The sequence below is a fragment of the Callospermophilus lateralis genome, chromosome 17, assembly GCF_048772815.1.
Source record: "Callospermophilus lateralis isolate mCalLat2 chromosome 17, mCalLat2.hap1, whole genome shotgun sequence".
Lineage (NCBI taxonomy): Eukaryota > Metazoa > Chordata > Mammalia > Rodentia > Sciuridae > Callospermophilus > Callospermophilus lateralis.
In genome coordinates, this window is record NC_135321.1 from 24,707,274 (window position 1) to 24,729,885 (window position 22,612).

Genomic DNA, 22,612 nt, shown 5'->3' on the forward strand with positions numbered 1-22,612 from the left:
CTCGTCCCCGCTGTCCACGTACAGGGCTCCCCGTCCCCACTGGCTGAAGCCTCCTGAGAACAGGAATGAGTCTTCCTTTCCTTTGTCCCTCGTCCCCAAGCTGAGCCCTGTGGCTCACACACACACTCCAGACGCTTCCTACACACCACGAGAGGGCCTTCATTTGAATCGTTCCCTCCATTGCCCGGGGAAGCCACCAGCACCTGCACGTCCCAGGGTCCCTGAAAGCTGAGCAAAGGTGAGAAGCCAAATCTTATCTCTGCTTCCTGGGCAAAGAGAGCTGACACCAGAGGCCGAGAGGCCAAGGGAACAGCAGTGGTCCTCGCACAGGGGCCAGGTCCTAACAGCCACCGGCCCTCCCTCAGGGGTGGGCGCCTTCTTGATCTGGCTGGGGGAGCCAGCCCTCCAGAACCTCACCGCACACTCTGACCCCCAGCTTCCTGGACGACCACTCGAGGGGCTGGGCAGAGTGGCCTAGGCTGCTCACCAGGGCCGGGAAGAGCCAGGCTGGGGAAACGGTAGGAGGTGGAAGAAGGGGTAGCTCTCACCCAGAAGCTGCTCCTGGAAAAGGTGAGTCATGGGCCACATTAACAGAAGCACATGCTCCAATGGAGGAAGGTGACAGTGACCTGTTTCCTGTACTTCCCAGGCCATACCTCAAGCACAGTGCTCCCTGTGGGGAGAAACGTTGGTAAGAGATGCAGAGAAGGGGGTCCAGGGGTCCAGGGTAGGTTCTGGAGGCCTCAAGAGAAACCCAGAGACAGCAGCACTCAAAGTCAAGACTTGAGGCTCTGAATACTCAGTGGCCCTGGAAGAGGCGGGACACGCGGTCGTGTGGCTCAGAGGCACCTCCGTCGAAGAACCTGTCGTCAGGTCAGGCCTGGGTTGTGAGGCAGAGAGCCCCCACCCCCCAGAGGCCACCGAGAAGATCTTGAAGGAGGCACGAGCCTCGGGTCCCTCCCAGCTGCTGGATCTGGGATGAGGTCAAATTTCTAGAATCTTCCATCTCCCAGATTGCAGTGGGGGGGTGGGGGGGGCAGGTCTCTTGGCAGAGCCAGCGTGGAACTGCAGAGAGGAGAGCCTGCGGGGGCCGTGGCTCTGTCCTGCTCCTGCCCAGATCTGCCACCTGTCGAGGGCCCACACACGAGGTGAGGCCCATTCTGTCCCTCTGCCCCACGTGGCCTGGGAGGCCACTGGACACATGCTGGACACCAGCTGTGCAGCCAGCTCCTGAGGGCCAGGGGGGCTCCCTGAAACTGGACACAACTCACTTCCCTCCAGAGGACCAGAGGCCCAGAAAGGCGGGTCCCCTGGCCTGTCAGCAGGTGACCTGGGTGCGTCCCAGGGTCTTCTCCCTGCAGGTCTCCGTGGGAATTAGTGCATCAGCCTGCAGACCCCCCCCCATCCCAGGAACACAGGAGCCATGGCCCCTGGTGACCCTGACAACAGCCAGATGGGAGGAGACTTGGGCTCGGTACAGCAGTGGACACCACCCCCCGCTGGGCAGCAGGCAGGAGGGGTCCCAGTCCACCCAGCCCCAGGGCCCCTTCCCCAGAGGCCGAGAGCCGGGGCAGAGGCTGGGGCTCCTGGAGCTGCAGAGGTCAGCAGGCCACTGGGAGCCGGGGACTCTGAAAGGCTCACCTCTGCAGTCCAGATGGATCCAAGGCCCACTGAGCAGCCTGCCTCTAAGGAGGTAAATAAAACCATGAGCCCCGTGGGGACGCCCGGAGCAGGGCTGCTGGAGGTGGGGTCTGTCCCCTCTGTGTCCAGGGACCGGTTCAGTCTGTATCCCGGGGCCAGCCTGCCCTCTCCCCACCTTGCTCTCCCCTGGTCCAGGGACAACAGAGACAGGAGGTCACCAAAGACACAGGCCTGTGGCTCCGCCTGGGCCTCCAGTGTGCCGTGCCCGAGGCCACCTCCCTGTGCCTCCTGCAGCCGCGGTCAGCCTCCTGTGTCGCACCCAGAGGAAGAGAATGCATGGCCGGCACCTCACTGGCCACCCCGTCCCCACACACATCCTCCTTCCGAAGACCCAGCACAGCCCGGCACAGGTGGGGTGATTTCTGCCCTAACGAACAGTCCAGGGAAGGAGTGAGGCTGCCTGACCAGCTGGCGGCGCCGGGGCAACTGCAGAAGATGGCCGGACGCCTGCCCAGGCCAGCCCAAGTTGAGGAGGATCCCTGCACAAGGTCTGGGCACTGGGAATCACACTGAGAAGCAAGGACCTCAGACCTTATGTCACCCGGGGCCCGAGGAAAACGTCCAGAGGTGAAGTGGCTTGCCTGAGATCACCCAAGTCACCAGGTGCAGACCAGCGGCCTTTTCAGAACATCACAAGGGGACCTGAGCCTAACCTGTCAATCACGTCCATGAGGGTTAAGAGGCAAAGCCGAACCAAAGTCGGCTCTGTGGCCTACGGTAAATTACTTAACCTCTCTGTGCGGCCATTTTTTCATCTATAAACCAGAGGCCGTGGGGCTGGTCAAGATAATACGTGTAAAGTGCCCACTGGGTACTTTAACATCATAATATTAAACGAATGTTGGGTTTTAAAGTTCTCACTGGGTTTCCCAGGGCTTTGGGAGAAGTGCCACCTGAGGATCCCTGTGTTCACAGACCGCTGCCACACAGCAGCTCACAGATCAGCCCGGGCCGGGATGTGCAGCCTGGCCTCCCCGAGGGACAGCCAGGGACGGAGGAGCCCACACACTGGGGCGAGGAAGCAGGGGGCCCCCACGTGCGTGGGCATCCTGGGCGCCATGGCAGAGGGCCCCGGGTGGCTGGGAACTCGCTGCCTCAGCTCCGGAGGCCCCTCTCCTTGGCTTGTCACCGTGTCCTGCCCCTCATCTGCGTCACCTGGGCCCTCATCCACCCCCAGCCGCCTCCCGCTGTGCTGGGGACTCAGGTCCCAGGCAGCTAGTGCTCTGAGCCACTCCCAGGCCCTGTCCTCTCCTTTGAAGGTCACTCGTCCCGCTGGGTCAGGGCCCACCCCAATGGCGTCACTTTACCTAAGGCCTCCTCAAAGGCTATCACAGTCACACCTGAGCTTCAGAGCCTCTGGAGGGGGCAGTGCACCCACGCCCCTCCCGGCGGCCCCTGCTCCCATGGCGGCCTCAGCCACCTCTGGGTCCCCGGGGGGAGGGCATCACTGTGACCCACGTGGCCTCCCGTGCGTCCCGGGACGCCGCCTTCCCTGGTGCAGGGGCGTCTCTGGCTCCAAAGTCCCCGCCCTGCAGACCCCAATCATGGTGAACGGGGACCCACCCCAAGGACCCACTTGGACACTCCTGCCCTGGGCAAGGGCCAGAGCCAGGTGAGGGCTGGGCCAAGGCGCGGGGTCCGGCCTTCGTCGTATTGTCTGGGGGGACACAATGGGGCCCGGCCACACAGTTGATTCTCTTTCCTCGTTTTTAAGGCAAGAAAAAGTGGACATCGACAAGCCCTCACCCGACCACCGTCCAGCACCGAGCTGAGCTGAGTGGAACTCGGAGCAACATTGAGGGTGAGCGCCGCTCTCCACTGACACCACCCTGCATCGCCACCCCGCATCGCCACCCTGCATCGCCACCCTGCATGTCACCCTGCATCGCCACCCTGCATCGCCACCCTGCATGTCACCCTGCATCGCCACCCTGCATCGTCACCCTGCATCGCCATCCTGCATCGCCACCCTGCATCGCCACCCTGCATCGTCACCCTGCATCGCCACCCTGCAATGCCACCCTGCATCGCCACCCTGCAATGCCCACCTTCATCGTCACCCTGCATCGTCACCCTGCATCGCCATCCTGCATCGCCACCCTGCATCGTCACCCTGCATCGTCACCCCGCATCGCCACCCTGCAGCCACCCTTCATCGTCACCCTGCATCGCCACCCTGCATCGCCACCCTGCATCGTCACCCTGCATCGTCACCCTGCATCGTCACCCGGCTGTCGCCTCGGAGCCTGGATCCCGCCAGGTGCTGCAGCAGCCTGTGGGAGATGCCCAGGGACTCAGGGTCTGAGGACAGAGGAGGCACCTGCTGCAGGAGGTGGGAGGAAAGGATGGAGCACCCCTGCGCCAAGAGGAGGGGTGCCCGGGCACAGGGGAGTCGCTGGGAAGAGCCCCGGGCTGCTCCTGCACATGCACATGGTGGGAGTGGCTCAGGGAGGGACGGTGGCACCCCCACCACCTTCCCCAGCCTGCAGGTACCCCAGCCACAGCAGAGCGGCTCCTCTCAGTGCCACAGCCGCCTCCGTCACCGGCCCACAGGTGTCTGCTCCTGCTGCCCAGGCCGCCAGACACACGTCCCCCCACCCTCTGGATGGTTCTGTCCCAGGATCTCCACCTGGGCTTCGTGTTGGCCAAGTAGAGACTTGAATGGGACTTGAAGGAAATCCTAGCAGGAGGATTCTAGAAAGGTTTCTCTCCTTGAAAAATGAAGACACCTAAGGAGAAACTCGGCTTCCTGCCTGAGTTTGGATAGTTACACGAGAACATGATGACTGGAGCAATGGCAGCCCTGCTACGACTAGGAGGAGACACACTCGAGGACAAAGCCAACAGGCTGTGGATGGTAGCCTAGTAGGTTAGGACGAGTCCTGGCATTTTTACTGATCCACTGAAGTAAGCAACCCCAGGACCCCACCTTTAGATTCCTGGCTATGAGTTCAAATACCCTGTTTTTAAAGCCACCATTAGTCCAATGATCTTTTACCTTTAGCCAGTGACATCCCACAAGCCAGGGGTTTTAATCTTTCCTTACTTCTACCCTAACCTCACAACTGGGATCACAGGAGACAGAAGATAGACTCTTGTGGCTGTAAACTGAGCCATGTCTGAATTGAGTGCCTGTCCCCATAGGGGACGCTTCCTCGCTAGCCCCCTGTGTCAAACAGGAGCAGATGCTGACCTCTTGGGCAGGAGCCTTGCCACCAACCCCATGTGCACCCTGCAACATAACTGACGTCTGGAGTATCAGGGGTGGCTCACACGCACACACTCCCATGACCCTGTGGCCCTGAGCCCGTTTTCCAGGGAAGTCTCCGTCTACACCTGCACCCCAACATCTACTGTGCGTCTGGATTATTATTTTTTAAAGTGCAGCCCCTCCTGGTTGCTCAGCACCCCTCCCCCCCTCCCCCAGCACCGACCACATGGCACTAACACGAGGCTACTCTGTTCCCAGCCGAAATGGGAAGGCGTGGCAGCGATCCTGCCCGGTTCGTGCTACTCATCTCACCTTGTTTACGGAGCGAGCCGGGCAGATGTCGCTGACCTGAACCAAACGCTGACCGGGTAAGAGGCTTAGGCTCAAAGGATCAAGGCAAAACCAGGAGAATGTGGACAGAGGAGGAAAAGGGGAGACTGAGTGCCTTTCCGGAACCCCTGACCCGCACCACCCGCCCCCATCAGGACAGGGTCCTGCAGGAAGTGGCAGAGCGCGTCCAGACAGCAGGCCATCTGATGCCACCCGGCTGCGCAGGCACCTGGTGAACATGTGAGCCACACAGGCCCAACCAGCCGGCCGATGCAGAGAGGCGCAGAAGCAGAAAGCCTCCCTATTTCCTGAGAAAGCTCAGGACACTGCAGACGGCCACTGAGGGACAGGTCCGCTGCATGCTCCAAAACCACTTGACAGTGACCAGCGTCCAGGGTTGGGGCAGACCAACGTGAGTTCCATCGCAGGTTGCTTTCTTGATCTCACGATTTCAACTTATGTCTCAGCAAATGCCCCAAGTGTACGGCAAAGGCTTGCGGGTTCCCAGCTGGCGATGACGTCAGGATCTGGCCTACCCCAAGGGAAGGCCCTATAAGGAAGCAGCTGGGCCATACAGCAGCTCCCCCACCCCCACCCGGCTCTGAATGAACCACACACATTCTTTCTGAATAACTTTTAGGTTCAACTGTCGCCACCGCAGATAGGCATTTCCACGTGTCTGCCCCTCTGTCTCCCCTCCAGATGTTACTTTCATTTAGCGAGCCACACAGAGAGTGCTCTGCACCCAGCCAGGCACATAATAGACACTCACTGAACGTCAGCTGGTGCACAGGATTCCCGGGCCACTGACTTATAGGCTGACATGTGTTCTGGATGCTGGAAGAAGGAGTCTGCGTCTGCTGCCGCCGCTCCTCTGGGATCACACGAAGAGCCCAAGGCCAAAGCTGCTCAGGACATCCTAGAGAGCGCCTGGGCCCCCGCTGTCTGTCTTCCCAAGCTCCCTCTGCTGAGCTAGTGGGGACAGAAATGGGCCGGTTCTCAGTCTTAGCTTGACAAACTGAGGCCCGACTAGCAGCAAGAGAACGATCGAGAGAGGACCAGAAGCCGCGTCTCACTGTGGCTGTGGGGCCCCTGGGGGCAGGACCCGGGAAGAGGCTGAGGCTCAGGGTAAGGGGGACGGTGCTGCCTTCCAGTGGCCTCCATGACATCTCCCAAGTTGAAACCGTGGGACCTGAAGACATGGGGAAGACACAGACATGGTCCGGAGGGCCAGTGGCCATGGGAATCCGCACAGGGCACTCATGCCAACGGTCAAACGTCCAGCTGAAGCCTCCTCCAAGCACAGGAACTGGCTCCGTGCCCTTTTGAGGCAAAGGGTCTTCATTCCAATTCCTGGTCTCCGTTCCAGTCCTGGAGGGGACACTGTCAGGACTCAGCCCCTGGGGGTTCTGAGACCAGTAGTCGCCCCCAACATCCCCCCTGCCCCAGGCTCGGCCAAACTTGCTCTCCACTGGCCTTTGGAAGGTCGGCTTCCCCTGGCAGCTGTGAGCCGGGCTCCTCCTCGGAAGGCACTGGCTGCACTCCTGCAGCATTTCCAGGCTCTGCGGTTGGGAAGCTCTTGACCTCTGTTTCTACTGAACTGAGCACTCCAGGTCGGGGTCAGAAAGACCCCCGTGGGCCTGTTCTGGGAAGCCTTCTTGGGTGCACCTCAGCCCCAGACAACTAACTCAGGGCACATGCAGGGACGCTGAGCACCTAATGTGTGCCAGGCACTGTTTTAGTCCTGGGAATTCCAACATGAAAACACTGGCCAGGCCTGTGGGCAGCCCCGGCCATGTGGGCAGCTAGAGCAGAGTGTCCGCTGTGCTCTCCTGTTCATTTGCAGTCTTCTCTCGGCCCAGCCTGGGATGGCTTTTTAGTGGTGCTGGATGCCCACGCCTTGTCTCCAGACTACGCCTCTCCTGGAAGAGGTCTCCCACCCTGGACTCACGCTACAAAGGCAAGGCAAGGCCCGGCTCCCTGTGGACGTCAAAAACCTAAAACGCTGCTGCCCGGACTCACTCCAGTGCTTGCAGCTGAGGCTGGCTCTCACTGTCGCCAGATCCTGCCAGATCCTGCCAGCTGGGCCTCCGGCATGACACAGCATCCCCCACCCCCAGGCTCCCCTGAGCGGCTGTGTGACAAAGGATTCTCTGACAATGGGAGGAAGAGGTCTGCTCTTACTGTCCCAGTAGCCCCTCCTGTCACACTGTGTGGCAGGCGGCTCCCCTCTCTGGGCACCGTGGCTCCGGCCCACTCTTCTTCCTCAGGCTTCTCCCTAGTGTGTTGCATTGTGTGATGCCCGATCCAAGCCCGAGACAGGGCCCTCTCCACCATCTTCCTTCTCACCCTCCCTCGGCAGACCCGCTCCGGCAACCAGAGGTCCCACCTCGGTGAGGCCGGAAACCTGGGCATCTCCGGGGCACCTCCCTCGTCCCCCAAATCTAAGCAATCACACAGACTTGACTCCACACACATGGGTGCCACATGCCTTTGGCCCATCCCTAGTGTACAGCCAGGGCCTCAGTCCCTGTGACCTGGACACCATCTGGAATCTCATCAGCCCAGCGGCTGCCCGGCTCCTGGTCATGCTGCTGTCTGATCCCTGGCTGCACATCTCTGTTCTGCTCAGGACCCACGGCCAAGCTCACGCCACTCTTCTGCTCTGAGGCTGTCGTCCTGGCCGCCCTTGCATTTGACCTCGTAGCATGTGGTTCCTTCTCAAAGTCAGGCAGCCTGAGGCCTCTGCACCTCTGTGCAGGCCGAGCCTTCTACCAGAATGTCCTGCCCCTGGCTAGTTCTTCTCCTCCATTAAGATTCAGCTCCTGAGCTCTCTCCTTCAGGAAGCCCTCTGTGATTGCAGGTGCCCCACATCACACTGCTGTAAGACCCGTGGGCTTTCCTCCACCACTGGGCTCACATTGAATTGAACAGTTAAAAGTGCACCTCTTGCACTAGACAGTGGGCTTTTTGAGGCAGGGGCTAAGCCCTGTTGAAGCCCAGGAACGTAGCACAGAGCAGGCGGGGAACCAGAGGTCAATAACTACTAAAAAGCTCTTGCTCCGGCAGGATGACCAGCCAAAGCTCTTTGGTCTGCTCTGTCCCCCGCCCCATGCATGCAGCCTCCCCTTAATCACTTTTGGGCCACTGCCCCAGCTCCAAACCTCTTACCCCACAAAACCAAACTGACTTCCAAATTCACCTCCTCCATGAAATCATCCCCAACTGGCCCCACTCTACATACCATCGCCATGGTAACCGCCTCCCATCCTTCATCCCTCTTGTCCCCTGGGAAAGAAAGCAGTTGGATCTAACTAGGTCCATGGCAGGATGTGTCAAGGTAGACACAAAGACGCTCTGAAAGGTTCAAAACCATCATGACAGTGTCAGATGGGCAGAGTCTGAAGTCTGAGGACCAGGGTTCAGATCCCTGCTTGACTTTCTATTTGTGACTTGGACAAGTCACTAACCACAGAGACTTGGTTTCCTCGTCTGCAACATGAAGACGATGATGACAGCCTCCTGCGCTAGTAAAGATAACAGCCCCCGGTCAGGGCAGATGGGGTGAGTTGTGTGAGCACCGTGCAAACTGGAAAGCCAAGTCAAGCGTAGGTAGATTCGTCCTCTGTGCCCACCAAGCCCCCCCACCCCTGCCCTCCTCCTCCCATGGTTTGTGTCAGTTGAGAAGCAAATGGCAGCTAGGGATACTCCTCCTAGACAAGTGCACATGACAGCTTGTCAAACCCTTCCATTCTGAGGACACTGCCATGGGGCTAGAAAGCCACAGAGCAAACAGGAGCATTGGGAAGCCCCAGGCCCTTGGCCTCTCCCAGATCCGTGCTGTCATTCATTCCTGAAGCTAAAGATGGAACAGAAGGCAGGAAAGGCCAACCTTGAAGGAGAGCAACCTCAAGTCACGAGTGAACTCCAGAGCCTTCCCAGAGACCAAGGAGAAAGATGAAGATGGAGGGCTCTGGCTCTTTGGGAAAGGACCCAACTTCTTTCCAGTAAGCATCTAACCTAGAGAAAAAATATGGGATGAGATATGAAAACCCAGGCTTTCTTTCCCCATTGCACAAAAGGGCTCACGAATACCTTGGGCCAGGCTTTTCACTCCTCTGAGCTTTCATATTAAGACATCGGCAAGGCCCTGCCTGGCTCTGGGTGCCTAGGATCCAAGGGAGGGTCTGTTCTTATCCTGTTCTGAAACACAGCTCAGAAACACAGCAGAAGAAAATCCAAGCCTGAAAGTGAGCAGCTTGATTCAAGGGCCCAAGAATGAGCAGGAAGCGCAGTGGTGAGGAGAAGAGCCCCTCTCCAAACACTTCAAAAGCAGCTGCCAGGTGAACAGGTAAGTTACACAGAACTGCCATTGAGAGTTTGAAGAATCCTCAAAATATGCAATTTGTGCGTGCCTATAATCGCAGGAGGATGAGACAGGAGGATCACAAATTGGAGGCCAGCCTCAACAGTTAGTGACACCCTGCCTCACTAAAGACTAGGATATGGCTCAGCAGTAAAGTACCCCTAGGTTCAATCCCCAGTACCAAAACAAAACAAAACCTGCAACCTGCCTACTTGCACCTCACGGTCTCTCTGCTCGCAGGATTCTCTCTCCATCCTAACCACCCGCCTCCTGCTTCTTCCTTTCTGATCAGAGCGGCAAACAATATAACCTTAAAACAAAGGAGTGGACCCCCAAATTGAAATAAAAGTGAAGAACAATGTCACGGGTGACAGAAGTGAATCTGGAATAGATAAAAAGGTAGCCCCACACTAAAACATCTATGCAACCTGTGAAAGTACCACACTAGACAGGGCTTGCAGGAGACCTTGCTCGGCCTCTCATTGAATCACAGGATATCAGTGTTGGGGAGGAACCAGGGCGCACATTTCAACAGCTCCTCATTGCTCAGAAGAACCTGTTGGGTGGCTTCACCATAAGTGGCCAGCAGTGGACTACCTTCTGTAGAAGGACATACCTGCGGGCCCACCCTGGAGATTCCAAACAGCCAGGAGTCCAGCGGAACAGGGACATAAGAGCCTTTGGTGCCATTGCTGCCTTCTGCATTTGCTCTAAGGTAAGAAGGAGTACGACAGGCCCTGTGCAACCAACATATGTGAAACCAACTGCATCCCAGGTGAGCGCTCTGAAATATTTACGACTTAGTCCTTCCTGGGGGCTCTGTTATTACATTGTAACTTAACTATTTCTGCAGAATCATCTAGCCTAAACAGATATTTAATAAACTTTTGCTGGGATTAAACTCTTTCCTTTATCTCTACCCCTAGAATGCATTTTTAAAATCTAATACACAGCAGAGACCATGTGATCAATTTTCTGGTATGCCCCTCTAGATATTCAAAGTTTTAGGTTCCCAATACATATTTGTGAATGAATGATTGATTAGATGATGAGCCCCAAACCCTCTGAGCTATGTCTGAGGACCCTTCACATGTAAGAACTGAGGAATTCCCAAAGGCACGTTTGAGTTCTTTGCTGTTCTCTGGGCTTCTCCATCCCTGGGGGTGGGAGGGAGATAAGAAGAATAACCTGGGAAGGTTTCTCAGGAAATCTACACTTTTTAATCTGTTGGTGTCGAAACCGGTTATTACAGAAGAAAACTTGTATTCAATAAGGATTCCCTGAACACACTCCTATGAACATGGACATACGTTTCAGAAACATGTACGTCACATGCCTTTGTTATACGCTGGCATCTACTGGATACCTCACAGCTGTGGGCCCTCCTCAACAGCAAATTCTTAGATGAGTGATAACACTTCTGGTCTTTAATGGCTATTTTCATTTGGAACTGTTAGCAAGTCAAAAGTGTTAATTTACCCCTTGCTCAGGTTCAGTACTTCCTGAGACATCAAGGGCCCACTCAAAAAAATAAAATAAAAGTAGTCCTAATTTAAATAAAAAGCTATAGGCTGCCAAGGAAAATCACAAAGGCGGAAAGTTGCCCTTGCCCTAGTGAAGCCTTAGGCAAGTCACATCTCTTGCTGAGCCTCAGTGCCATCATCTATAAATGGGGTGGGTACTCCTCTCCCTCAACATCTTTTTAATAAGTGCAATTAAGGGTTAAGCCCTGGAAAGTCGTAGAGACATATTGTAATTCTAGCAATCTGTTAATCATGCATGGCATTGTACCCCAGAACGCACCACAAAATCACTGCCTCTGAGCTGTTCCTAATCCAGGACAGACACTTGACATAACAGATGAGGTGGTCTCTGTGTAAGTGGAATCCTGTTTCAAACATTCAGAGGGAGTTTCCGGGGGTCATGGAAACCAGTCCTGGTCGCCTTCTAGCATCTGCTGAGGGGGCATTCTGTTCCTGGATAATTAGATTGTCTTGAAATTCAAGCAATTTCCTCGCACGGCCTGGGCCTGCTGGGAGCCGAGATTCCAGAGGTTTTCGGCCCAGTCCCAGCACCGGGCAGGAGGAACCAGGGCGGTCAGCCTGGTGCCCCTCCCCGCACTCTGGGCGGCTCCTTCCTCTCCAGCTCCGCACGGTGACACTCATGCTGTGTCACTTTCACCCTGCGGAAGCTCCAGCCGGCGCTGAGTCCGCAGCTTCCTCCGGAGTGGAGCGGACCCCTAGCCGGGGAGATAATCCCGGGCCGCTGAGATGGAGCGCAGAGCGCGAGGGAATGGCGGGCAGCTGCGCGCGGCCGGCTGAGCTGCGGGCTGCAGCGGGCTGGGCCTGGGCTGCAGCGGCCGGGTAGACTTTGGTCCCCACGGTCCCCAGACTTAAGAATTGTCGGGGGGCGGAAAGGCTCAGAGCGCGCGGATTCTCTCCAAGGTCTTCGAAGACAGCGACGGGCACGCGCACCCACAGGGCGTCCCGGTGCAAGGGTCAACTAGCGTGTCAGGGGGCGGGGGCGGCGACGCGCGCGCCCGCGGCTTCTCCCCGCCCCGCCAGACCAGCCTCCTGCGCCTTGGGGTTGGAGGACAGCTGGAGGGGTCAGGGGACGTAGGGAGCACCGAGGCAGAGGCTGTACCGAGAGCAGGGGACTCCCGCACCTCTGACGAGCACATTCGACCCCAGGGCGTCCCCCGGCCCAGAGTCGCAGATTTCCCTTCCAAGTAACCCGGGAGCGCGCGCGCGCGCGTGGAACCACCTCTGACAGCGAGTCCAACTCGAGCCACCAGCGGCTGGCTGGACCGATCCCGCGCAGGATCCCGACCACGCGGGTCCCCACTACGCCGCGGTGTGCCCCGCCCCCCAGGCCACGCCTGAGCCGTGTGTACACACACAAACAGCTGGGCGGGGGAGGCGACGCCTCGCTCCCGGGGTAGGGACGCACGCGGCGCCGCCAGCCATCCTTCCCCTCCGCCCGCCGCGCCCCCTTCCTGGCTCACACACACACCCAGCCCCAGCCCCGAAAACTCCGCGAAGCCAGACAGCCTACCCTGCACCGGCAGGGACTTGGACCCCCGAGTGCATTTAACGTCAGCCAGTTCCGATGCGCGGTCCAGAGTCGCCTCTTCCAGTGCCTCCAGGTACCCCGCACGCCACATCGGGGGACCCCAGACCTCCGCAGCAGCCGGAGCCGCCGCCGCCGCCGCCCCGCCCCCTCCCCCCGCGCGCCCGCCATTCCCGGCGGCGAGACAGTCACCTGCTTGTTGTCCTGAAGAACGGGAGCCAAGCCCACTCCGCAGCCTCTCGGGTCACTCTCCACCCAGAGCCGCTTTTCAGAACCTGTCAACTTAACCCCGGTACGACCAGTCTTCTCTATTCTCCAGGTGCGAGCGCACCGCGGCGACGGAAATAAGAATTATAAAAGCCAGCCGCATCCCAACTGTGGGGAATGGCCAAAGCTGCGACCGCAGTTGATCCACCAATTCGGTTTTCTCCTCTGCTCCCATCCCCCGCGCCCCCCACGGCCCGCGGGCTGGCTGCGGACGGCGGGAGGGATCTGCTGCCTGTCTAGACGACGGCCATCCACAGACATCCTCGAGCACGCGGGGACCGGCGCGCACACTCACACACGGTCGCTGCCACAGACACAGACCGTCAGCACCGCAGGGAGGGGAGGTGTGGGGACACACTCGCGGGCTCCCTCCGGCAGCTCCGAGTGCGGCAGCCGGTGGCCCCGAGCCACCATCCCGAACCTCGCTCCCTACCTCGGCGAAGCGCGGTCAGAACAGCTGCAAGTTTGCCTGGTACTAAACCAACTGCTCGCTGCAGCAAATGCGGGCTTCAAAACAAAAGGGAGAGGAATCACGCTCGCTCGCTTCCTCCCCCCGGGTCGGAACCCGGCACATGACAGCAGCTATACTGTGCCGCTCCAACGCGACTCCGCTCCAACCGACCGTCCCCCAAGAACCCCCCTCAGCTCCCGAGCTCCAGGGCCACGGCTCCCTACCGGGCGGGGAAAGGGGCAGGGAATGGGACAAACCCAGGGACGGGGCGAGATCGTAGGGTGCAGTCCCCTACCGAGATTGGGAGCAGAGGGACGGTGGATGGGTGCGGACACCCGGCTCGCTGAGGCGCCGGGAGGGGGAAGGGGGCTAATTGTTTGGGGCGGTTTTCCAGGATTTATCTATAAGCTCGCGCACGTCACGCAGCCCTCCTCCCGGGTCCCCGAATCGATCGGCCAGCTGGAACGACTGAAGGAGGACGGACGAGGGATGCTCACCTCGGGTTTCCTCTGGTCGCCGCGCCGAGCCCGCGTCGGGGGTGGGGGAAGGGGACAGGGAAGGGGAAGGGAGGGACCAGGCTCCGGAGAGCCTACTCCTGCCTCGAGTTCGCCGCGTCCCAGCTGCAGAGGGGATAGGGCGCCCCGGCGCACCGATCCAGCCGAAAGGGGAGGGAGGGAGGGAAGGGAAGGAGGGAGGGAGGGGCGGGTAGGGGGGAGGGAGTAGAGGAAGAAAAAAAATGATCCCGGTTCTGACACAGGGAAAGAGAATGTAGGAGAGTGACGTCCAGGCCCCGCCTCCCCCTCCGGCCACGTGCAAGGACTTGAAAGGGAAGAGAGCGGCGGGAGGCCTGCTGGGTAATGTAGTTCGCCTTTCTTTCCCGGGATGGCGGGCCCTGGAGAGCCGGGTGTCGCCGGGACGCCGGGGATGCCGCCTGAGTCGCCGAGACAGCCCAATCTAGCATCCCCGAAACAGGTCGCCCAACGATCCCCTGCGCTGGCGCAGCCCTGGGTGGCGACCTCTACAGTGGGGGCGGAAGCGCGGTCCAGCCTGGCAGGGAAACTACATTTTAGAGTCAAGAAAGCTCCAAGGATGAGGACTTCCGCGCGCAAAGTGCAAAGCCTGTTCTAATGGCAGATAAAAGAGAGCTTTGTGTAAGCACTGGGGGGGCCCAAGTGGCGTTATTAATGCTGCATTCAGTGCCACCGTCGGTTATTGAGATGCATATGTTATGATTAACATTTGCGCGTCTCTGTGGCAGGGGCGGATTGTTGTAATTAGATATGCACTTTGCAACCAATTAATTTTCCATTGGCCATGCTGAAGACTGGGACATGGTAGCTACAAGAATTTGATGCAGTGGATAATCCAGTCATCCCTTAACCAAATCACCACAGTTTTGCTTAAAACTGAACTTGGCACAGAGGCCTTCAGGAGAAATATGATATTGTAGCTTCACCAGGCAGGGGGTCAGGAAGGCATTGGAGGAACTGGGATATATAGAACATACAGAAATCCATTTACTGATTAATTCTCATAACATTTGGTGAACACTCCCCATAGACCAGGCACTCCTGTTGTAACTAGATACAATAAGATCCTCAGTGTGTGCCCTCAAGTTCAGTCTAGTATAAGAGCCACTGTCAGTGAAAGTATAGGGGATAGTCAACACTTAACATAGGGATAAACACAAAGTGCTATGGAATCCCTGGAGGAGGAGCCAACCAGGATGGAGGGTGGTCAGGTGGAAGAGGCTCTGGGAAGACTTCCTGGGGGAGGTGGTACTTGAGCAAAAAATCGCTAAGACTTTGGACAACGATAAAGGAAGGGGCTGGTGTCTCACTAAGGCCACAGGGCACAAAGCCTCCAAATGTGAGGGAAGAAAGCTAATTCTGAAGGCCCTGGAGATTTGGCAGGACAGAGAAGGGGGCAGGTTGTTGGGGGAGAGGTCAGTGCAGCCATAAGGGGGACTAGAGGGTGAATGTGGAGGGCAGAAGGAGCCTGGGACAGACTTCCCAGAAGAGGTGGGGCTTGGCCTGGGCTGGAAGGATGGGGTTTAGTTTAGTATGGAGAGCTTGTCCTCTGGGCTTGGGACCCTGAACTCACCCAGACGGTGGTGGAAAGCAAAGTAGCATGTACATCACATCCTGTGGAGGGGGGCTCATTTGATTCTTAGACTAAAGGTCATGGTGGGTGTCTCAGCCCCCAGCTCCCCGCTCCCCAGCTGGAGGAAGGCAGTGGGTCCAGAGACTTCAGAAGAGCTCCTCCTTAGCCAAGAGCTGGTAAAAGGCGCAGTGGGTATCTGAAGGCAGTTGTCTGGGTGCCAGGCCCAGCCCTCCCCCACCACCAAAGGAAGGCATTTAAGCACACCTGACTCCTCCTGCTGGGTTGTGCATCTTAGCATTTATGCCTCATTGGCTCAGTATCGAGTTATTTTTATGCTTTAACATCTGGACAATTTCCTGGGTTTACCAAATATTAACTAATAGTACTGGATTCTCTCCTTTCAGCAAATTCTCATTTCCTTACCTCGTTGTCAGTGCAGTTCTGCACATTGTGTGATAGGCCGCCATCTGCAAAGAATCAAGAATGCAATTGTCTGGGTCTTGGCTTTGCTTCGGCTTTAAACCACACCCCTAGAGGTGAGGAGAGGCTGAGCAATGTGTAGAATGTGAACTATCTGTGGAGGGCAGGCCCCACAGAGGGGCATGGACCTGGGTGAACCAGGCAGTACGGACAAGGGCTCTCAAGTTAGCCTGACCCCTGAGTGTCAATCCCCAGCATAATCCTTCCCGCTTCTGCAACCTTGGGAAGCTGACTTAACCTCCAGGTGGGGTGACCTTTGGCATCTTACTCAACAGCTTTCTTGACCTTGTGAGAACCAGTGATCATAATGTACTTCAACTGGGCCTGTCACATGGAAGGTGCTCAGTAATGGTCGAGTCTTTCCAGTCCCAAGGTCTTTGAGGCCAATAAGAATGAGCCCTGAAGTTTCCTTTCGGGAGACTCAGACCAGCAGAACCTGTGTCATAGGAAGGGATCCCAAAGTGGGATGGGTGGAGCCCTCCGTGCTAATGTGAGAAATAAGTTAGGTTTGTCCTCCAGGAACCTTGGCCCAGTTCTAGTCTTTGCCTACTATCACTCCCTCCCATCAGTTGATTTATAATCTCCCCCCCTCCCCATTCTGCTTTCCTATACTCAGTCACCCCACCCAAGACTGCCTCTCTGGACGGGGCCCCGAAATCCCACATTGCTATCCATCAAATTGATCTCCTACTTTTCACGTCCTCAGAGCCGGCTCTCTGCTTTACCTCCAATCTAATAAGCCTTCACTAACCTTCCCAAGATCCTCTTCGTCCTCTGCTCTAACCCTGATGTTTTTGTCTCTTATTGAAAGCTCTCCAGAGCAGCCTCTGATGATGGGCGTTTCTGGCTAGAATGGGGACTGTGGGAGGAAGGCTCAGTGGGTCCTCAAACTGAAGTTCCCAAGTAGGAGGCCGGGGTTTAGGTGGCCCTCATCTGAGACTGGCCTTCCCTGCATTGTAGCTGGCCTTGACCCAACCTGCAAGTTGGAGTCAGAAAAGCTGCTGGTTGCCGAGTGGAGGAAGTAGGGGTCTTGGTGGGAAATGACACTGGCATTGGGTAAGCGGAGCGTTGAGTAGCCAGGAATTGCCTGACTTGCCACACCTAGCCTAGAAATGGAGACCAGAAGGTTTCTTCTGTTTTCAGCTTTGCTTCTCCTAATCACATGGGCCTAAGACAGGGGCAAAAGGAAATATTTCTCCTTTCTTCCCATTTGGTCTCTCTGCTCCCTCTGGGGCCTTTCCAGGGAGAAAGGACCCCCCTCCCCATTAGTCCTTACATTTATTTATTTTATTCTCCTGGAGATGGAACCCAGGGCCTCACACATGCTAAGCACATGCTCTACCACTGAGCTGTGTCCTTGATTGAAGGCCTGGCAGGCACCCACCAGAGTCCTGGAGGTGAGAAGCCACCTGCCTGCAGGAGCTGAAAGACCAGGCTGACACCCAGGAGACAGATGAACTGCCCCATGGCATGAGGGTAACTTAAGAGTGGACTAACGTCTGCAGTGCTCAGAGAAGGCTTCTGGAAGGAGGGAAGTACTGGAGGCACTTGGATCTTCCCACCTGGAGGAGGCCAGCATGGCCCAAGTCCCTGCCTTGGCCTGGAAGCCCTGAGTGAGTTTTGGTGGGAGCAAGAATGGCTTCACTGGGCCTTTTGGTGACTGATGACCTCGCAGGAGGAGGAGGTTGCCAGTCTGGTGTCTGTGCTGTGTTACTGTGGTGTCGGCCTAGAGAGATAACGGCGCCATAGAACCAGGTTAAATTTCACCCCTGCCTCCTCTCAGCTTCCACTGTACAACCTCAAAGACCATTGCCCGAGAGGCAGATGCAAAGTGATTGTGGAAGGTGACATGGGTGGTGGAGGAAGGGCCATAAAGAGAGAAGGATAAGCTTAAGGAAAGCAAAAGTGAAATGAGAAATAAACCAAGGGGTGTTCACGGGGAGCAGGCCATGCATGAGGGGTGGCCAGGCACCTACGGGGTCCCAGGTTCCACCTGCCCCTGTCCTGCGGTGCTGTATTTCCTCCCTCCGGCCTCAGTTTCCACACCTGTAAAATGAGATAGTGAGACTCTGATCTCCCAAGATTATCTCCAAGTCTGAAATTCTCCTTTCAAGAAGTTGTCAGTCTCATTGGCAAAACAAGCTGTGACATTGAGAAGCCCCAAAGATGAATTTTAAGCTGTTTCATTCCAGTGGAGCAGGGTTTGTGATATTCATTAAACAAAGCCCTAAAGTCCACGAACATAAAGCAAGCAGATCTTGTCTTGCAACATTCAAGGACAGTAAGTCTGAAGGCTGTGAGTCATTGGACATTCCTCAGGTCCCTTGGAGTTAAAGGTCAGAACTCACAGGCCAGTGGCATGAGAGCCATCCAAAGCCTTGTCCCTGGAGGAGCATGGAAAAAGATACACTCCACATCTCTCCAAGACACAAGTGTCCTTGTTTCCAGGCCATACTCCAGAAAAATGGAATCCCTCACCTGGGGGGGGGGCAACCAAGGCTAAACTGACCTGCCCTGTACCCCTGATCCAAAGGCCCCATTGGCCAGGCTGGCCTGGCTCTCTCGATCTGAACCAATCAGATTCACTCTTGCAAAAATCTGAAGAATGAGACTGACAACTTCTGCTCCTTGGTGATGGGCCTAGGCTTTTGGACAGATGGGCCAGGTGCAAGAGGAAGAAGCGGTCCAGGGATCTGGAGCAGAAGGATGCAGGTCGGGGGAGATGTCTAGGGCAGCTGGGTTCCTAACTTTTCCAATTCTTAGTCACTGGCTGCTTGACTGAGCCTTTCTCGAATCCCTGATTGTCCTGTGCCCTTATAGCCTCATCTTTGCCTTTCACTTGTGCTAGGTTGAGTGGGTTTCTATTCTTTATCATTCAAAGACCCACATCTAGAACTGTCTGAAAGAGACCAAGCACAGGGAGAGGAGTCAGTCCTTTGTAAATCCTCCAGGTAGGACTCTCCCCTCCTGAATATGTCTTCCCTCTTCCATCTCACATTCTCCCTTTTCAATCAGTTTTTAATTTCTGTCTGCTAAAGTCTTATTCTGAAATGTCTGCAAAGTAATTTTGCCTTGAACCATCTGCAACCTCTAGATCCCCTTTCAAAGAAAGTAGCAAATATATTAATCGAGCAATTACTATTAGCCAGGCTGAAAGGGAAATGCTTTTTGTGCTTTTTCTCATTTAGTTTGACAGTGGGGGAGAATCTGAGGCTACTGAGGGTGAAGAATTTGCTTTAGGGCACCCAGCCAGTAGGTTGGTGGTGTGGGCCTCTGAGCCAGCAAGCTTAGCCACAGCCCTCATCTCAGACATCAGGGTACGTTTCTCTGACCCCCAGCAAATACCTCTCCTTCAGTGTAGGAAGCATTGGGGACATTGTTATTTCTCACTAGTGTCTTAGTAATAAGGTGTCTTTTTCTTTTAAAATAAGGCTTCAAAGGTGTGTGTGTGTGTAAGTTTATGCATATTTGATGACTCAGATGATCCTATGCCATAGAAAAGTGATCCTCTTCATCTACTTTATCTGTCAAAAAAGGATTTAATCCCACATCCACACAATATATTTTCTTGGCTATTATTCATTTAATTTTTTATATGTTCACCAATAGAAGCATTTTAAATGATGTTCTAGGATGACATAAATGTTCTTAAAATTCTAATTTTTTTTAACAGATTAGTGATTCAAATGTCCTTTTGGTCTTAGGGAAGTTTACTTTTTGTCTATTTTTAACATAAAAATCAATATCACGATGTTCTTTCTGCCCCTCCCCCCACCTCATGACAGATTTGACAGCATACACATCTGGGGCCCACACGCCACACTCTGAAATTTGAATGTTTGTCACACTTCCTAATTTTTTAATAATGAAAATTATTTCAGGAAATAATGAAGATAGAGCCAGCTAAATCTGAGTAAGTTTTTATGTCTGTCTTGACTTATTTACCACCTAGTATTTTTAACTTTTAAAAATTTTAGACAAGTGACTTACTATGTATAATTATAACAGATAGCATTGCTTATGCGTTTTGCATCCTACTTAATAAATTAAAAACACATTTATTTCTGTGTTATTGAAAGGTCTTTATAGACATTTGAAAAATCACTTAAATAACTTTTTTTCTTAGTCTTAATACTTATGAAGTGCACACAACCCATTTACTCTTTTAAGATCATGAAGGACCAGTACATTAAAAAAAAAAAAAAAGTGACATTAATTTATGTTTACGGAACCTCATAGGTTATTTCAGAAGACAGATGTATTTTATTATTATTATTATTATCATCATTTGTTATTATTTGGTGGTACTGTGGATTGAACCAAGGGGCACTCTACCACCAAGCTACATCCCCAGCCCTTTTTAAATTTTATTGAGATAAGATTCCCTTAAATTGGCCTCCTAAACTCAGCCTCCTGAGCAGCTGGGATTACAGGTTTGCACCACCATGCCCAAATGACAGATGCATTTTAAACAGAAATGGCAGTCTAAGATTCAAATGGGAAGCAAGCCAGATATATAACACAGACAGTGATTATTCAGGGAAAAAGCAACCGTAGAAGCTACGGTGTCAGGGTTAGATCCGCAGGAGGAGCAGGCAGAGCCAAGCTTTGGCCACAGAGTGTGCTGGGGTGAGCAGGGCTGAGGGCGGGGGACTAGTAGTAGGCCAGGGGGAAGAGCACAGGGAGGAGGAGTCCGGCCAGCCAGAAAGGGAGTGCAGCTGGCTCAAGACTGGACTCCAGCAGCCCAGGAGCTGAATCTTGCCTTCATCTTTATAACCACTTGACCTTGGACAACCTAATCACTCTGCTACCATTTCCTCTGTGGACTTGGGAAATAGTAGAACATACCGCAGCAGGTTCCTCTGAGGATTGAAGGAGATAGTCTAAAGCACTTAGCATATAGTCAGGCTAGGTTTTATCTTTTGGTTATTTTTGTTGTTGTACCAGGCACAGACTGTGTGGGAAGGAGAAGAAAAAAATCGGACCAGTTAGGCTTTATTCTGTGACCCCAGGAGGTGAAGTCAGTGTGCTGATAAGTGGTCATTCTGACAAACAGTACAGTGTGGCCCAGCCACGTGACCCCCTCCTGGCCTCAGCAGAGATCCCAGTGCCTTCCCACCCCCGTCCCCACTCTCAGCTCGACCTCTGGGGGATTCAGTGGAAGAGGAGCTGACCTCTCACCTCCCCTCACACGCGCAGAACCCAGGCACACCCCAGCTCTGTTTCTGTTTCGACGATGCTGATTATCAGATTTGCTGATGCCCTGCTTATTCCAGAAAGGACTGGAGGTAGGTTTCCAGTCCTAATAGGCACCTACCACAGGAAAGCAGAAGTTGGCACTGAAGTCAGTTTGAGATGGCTGTTCCTTTTACAAAAGGAGTAAGCCTGGTTTCTTTAAATAGCAGCTCACTTCAGATCTGATCCCCAAGTTCTGCCCCCCCAGCCTTCTCTCTGGCACATGCCTGCCGAGGGGTGTCGGTGTGGCTCAGGCGTTCTGTCACCTGCAGGAGTCCTCATCTTCATCAGTTCGGCACTTGAATGAAGGGGGCACGCAGAAGCCTCTGCGTGTATTTTTGTGCCAATGAAAACGATGGAATGGAATCTGGTCTCGAGAGCACGGAGCTACCAGTGGGTCAGGGGAGGCGGCTTGGAGGAGGAGGTAAGGAAGTTTACAGAAAAATTAGGAAAGATGCCTTTCGGCTGACGTGGAACGGGAGCCCATCCCAGGGGAAGAGAGCCACGCAGGGGACATGCCAAGGCTGCCCAGCTCCTTGTAGGGCAGTGGCAGAAATGGTCAACCAGCCCAGAACCCCGGACAGGGCCGCAGAAGAGAGGGGAAGCAGGCCAGTGACAATTCTCCTGTCCCCTCCCTCCGCACCCCTAGAAAACAGTTTTGGTTTGACCCAGGGATAAGATGTGGAAGAGTCCCTTTCTGCTATCCTCTATTGCAGGTCTTATCCAGCATACCCTTTCAGTGGGCATGTCACCATGGCAACCTCATAGTCACTAGAGGGCATCTATAATTGGTAGAAAATGCTATTAATTTAGTTACAGGTAATTTTTTTTTTCTGGGAAGAGTTTTAGTCTTAGGCTACTTATAGTACTCTGATGTGATCTTCCTGCCCGAGCAGACTAATAATCACCTTGTAATTTAATTACTAAGCTGGCACCAGCGAACCCTTCTGCTCTCAACTGGGTTATAATTTTTGAATGCCAGCTTCTTGGGCAGGGCCCATCTCTGGAAGCTGTGGTTATCCTGACGCAGGTCTTATCCCAGGCTGTGCTTGAGGAAGCCACTCAGCCATGGAATTAGCTGCAGGGATCCTGGCGAAACGCAGTCACTGTCTGAGTGGCCCACCCATCAGCGGTGGGAAGGGAGAGAGAACTCTTTTGCCCTCGGGAACATTCTAGCTGGTCTACACTGTGGCTCTCCCTCCCCTGCTAGCTCCTTCCACCTGGAATGTTCCTGTTTCCTAGGTATAGAAAAATCTCTAATTGTGGAAAAACAGTTATTTTAACCTTTAAAAAAACTTGTGCTAAATTTTGGGTAACATAAAGATGGAGCATCTTAACCATTTTAAGGATGCAGCTGTGGCTTAGCCACTTTCACATTGCTGTGCTACTATCAACCACC

At 54.8% G+C, this 22,612-nt stretch overlaps 1 protein-coding gene across 2 annotated transcripts in view; it reads right to left on the reverse strand.

The window, feature by feature from the left end:
- Ctif (cap binding complex dependent translation initiation factor) overlaps nt 1-14,177 on the reverse strand; it is a 271,305-nt gene extending 257,128 nt beyond the window's left edge. Inside the window, exon 1 of one of the 2 annotated variants that reach the window (XM_076836749.2) lies at nt 13,893-14,177. The gene's annotated coding sequence lies outside the window, so the exon portion shown is untranslated. Of the gene's footprint in view, nt 1-12,869; nt 12,891-13,892 lie in introns of those variants that run through there. The other variant, XM_077105601.1, reaches the window with a different exon arrangement.
- Nucleotides 14,178-22,612: the final 8,435 nt, after the last annotated feature.